Source organism: Dipodomys merriami, unplaced genomic scaffold (assembly GCF_024711535.1).
Source record: "Dipodomys merriami isolate MVZ:Mamm:240054 unplaced genomic scaffold, mDipMer1.0.p SCAF_3221, whole genome shotgun sequence".
Classification (NCBI taxonomy): domain Eukaryota; kingdom Metazoa; phylum Chordata; class Mammalia; order Rodentia; family Heteromyidae; genus Dipodomys; species Dipodomys merriami.
Window position 1 is genome coordinate 1 of NW_027204740.1, and position 2,911 is coordinate 2,911.

A 2,911-nucleotide genomic window follows, 5' to 3' on the forward strand; every position below is an offset into this window, starting at 1 on the left:
GCTGTACAAGTGCCAAATGCCTTTTCCTTGTGAACCACAGAGGCAGGTGCGGGCCGGCAAGCAGACAGGACCACAGCCCTGGCAACAGGAGGAAGTGGTAGTTGAGGTTTCCCGATAGATCTCCTGATCCTCTCTGGACCTCAGGACCTCTCCTAGGCTCCCCAGTGCTTTCCCTCTCTGGTCTCTGCTTGGCCTGCTCAAGAGGGACAGACAGACAGAAGTTAAAAGAGCAAGATTAGTTTCCTTTCACCCCTAACCCATCTCCTCATCCCTGTCCAGGGGCAGGGAGTACAAAGGTGGACACACAGGGAATCAAGAGCTCCAGGCTGCTGCCATTGGATCAGTGGGAAACTGGGCTGTTTGCATTTCCAAGTGCTGAATGGCCGGCCACTGTGATGTCCATGTTGATAATTCCTGATGCTTTGTATTCCAGCAAATGTTTAATCCCTCACTGATCAATAATCCTCACTCGGCTGTTCTTTTTTCCCTTTTTTAAAGAACCAAATCCCTTTTTACTCTTCAAATCCTTGAATAAAATTAGGCTGCTTTAGCCCTGGATGCGTTATTCCTCAAAGAAGCTGTGTGGTTTCATAACCTCGGTTGGGGTATTTTTAAAGGGACTGCCTAGACACACTTGTTCTTGGTGTCACCTAACTTGTCTCTGCAATTGCTGTGTGTTATAAGCTGGTCTCCTCAGACACTGCTTTCAACACAGATCTACTTTTTTTTTCGCTCAAAAGAAGAAAATAATTCAAAGTGAAGTTATTTGCCCTAACTAAACCAGTGAGTCTAATCTTTGCATTCCTGGCTTACACTTAAGTCCTTCTGTACAACTTGATTTCTACCTTCCATCTATAATTTCTTTCCAAAACCATATTGAAAAGAAAACAGCTCCATTCCTAGGCCATCTTAAGAAGCTGTACTTCTTTCTTAGAGGCACGGCTGAATGTTTTGGAAAATGCACATGACACATGGAAAGAGACAACGGCTCTGTGCTCACAGGGGATGGGCTGGCAGGGGGGTCTCACAATCCACTCCAGGTCCACCAAAGTTCCACAAACAACGGCAACAGAAAGAAACTGCCTTTCATCTGTAGCAGCAACCAAAGCAGCAACTTTCACCAAAGCTAACCCAAGCCAGGAGTACATCCCACACACACCAACCACTTCCACAGTTAGCCCATAAGAGCCCAAGCAGCTCACCACAATATGTATTAGAAAAACACATAATTTGTGGTGGAGAAAGAAGAGTCTCTCATACAAAAAAGAAAAAAAGGGGGGGGGGAAGCTCTTTCAAATGCAATTAACCAAAAGACATATTTCCCCTGTGTTTGTAAAGATCACTCTATGAGAAGCATAGTTTTTGTGTGAGAGGAGGGGGGGGTGGAGAGAAATGGGTTATCCCCACTAGTTAAGAAAGACAATTAAATTACTGGAGATTACCTTCATCATTAAGGAGAATGGGCTTTATTCATATTTACAGACCTAAGCAGACTTCAGTTTCCAGGTCACAAATGAATCTCTTCTCGTCTCAGATGCACATGTGGACACTGACATGGGCTGCTGTTGAGTTGATTGGATAATAATCTTATTCTCAAGCTCCTGCTGGAAAGAAGAGCTCCAGAGGAGGGCAGCAGGGGGAGGGGGAGATGGGTGAGGGAGGGAGGGAGGGAGGGAAGCGAGGAAGGAAGGAAGGAAGGGATAAAAAGAAGAATCCAATCATGTATTCTTCCTGGTTGGAATAAAAACGTAACCCCAGTATCCTGGAAGGGTTTCAAACACAGGCGAACAGTGTGCAGGAGGGTGTGTTAACAGCATGCCTTACCGGTGTGGCCTGCCTGAGACACTCTTAATGAATATTACTTCCTTCCCATTGGCTGTTCCCGCTAGAAACCCAGACCCATCCCTCCTTTCAGAAGTCAGTAATTCAGCTCCAGCCAAAGTCCAGAAAACATGCTCACGCAGGGACAAGGCTCCACCACCGATCCATAACCTTTGTGTCCTACAGTCAACCTGACCAACAGTACATAGGAGTGAATTTTTTCTGCCTTGGGTTGTGTTCCCAGCTTTGTGTCTGTTCTAAACTGAAGGTCCATCAAAGAAAAGAAAAATAGACAGCTTTCTTTAGAGAGAACATGCTGTCCTAAATGCTGGGGAGAAAGAACTTTCTCAATCAGGCTTCCAAAACCAGATCTGAAACGTTGTCTATATCTTAAAATCCATCCAGGTGATTTTTTTTTTAAAAACTCTGTGCCAAAATAAAGTAAAATCCCCAATTAATATATGTCCTTTTGTGGACTGAAGCTTCATCTCCCTCTGAAATGTCACATACCAATGCACCCTTTGAAGAGCTGTTCAGAATCACTTGGAGCAGCAATATCTAAGCAGTACACAAATATGCATTCAGGTGACAGGATGACTAAGTTTTCTTTTCCAAACAATGCTCTTCTCCCTAACTTCTCCTGTCTGCTTACTGACAGGAGACCTGATGTTCTCAACATTTTAAAGCAGATTAATTTTTGAGAATCTGAGCAGATATAATTCTTGCTCATAAGAAAAAAAAAGCAACAAAAAATTGAAGGTGGGACAGAAGAAATGGAGAAAAACATTTTATTTTAAAAAATAGTAATAATAAAATATTTTGTGGCCTATTCAGTATTTCCCATATATAATTTATTAAAATTAGATCAAATTACGAATATTAAGTGCTCATTTGAACTAAAGTGCTTCCTCTTTCATACATACACGCACACACAAACAATTTGTGTTGTATCAGTTTCAGAAGGCAACAGAAACTCTAAGGATACAAAGAAATATGCTGTCCCCAGCCTCTAATACAAAGCATGCTGGGCAGCCCTGAGCTCCTGGATTACTGAAAGGTGTTTCTGTGCACATAATAGCAAGGCCTCCAC

General features: G+C 43.0%; 1 long non-coding RNA gene across 1 annotated transcript; it reads right to left on the reverse strand.

Annotated features, from left to right (window-relative positions):
* Positions 1-47: 47 nt before the first annotated feature.
* On the reverse strand, positions 48-1,769 carry LOC138841595 (uncharacterized). Its single transcript, XR_011376462.1, has 3 exons — positions 1,485-1,769; positions 1,001-1,090; positions 48-193 (listed from the first exon to the last, which is right to left on the reverse strand). It is a non-coding gene; the product is annotated as an uncharacterized lncRNA (long non-coding RNA).
* Positions 1,770-2,911: the final 1,142 nt, after the last annotated feature.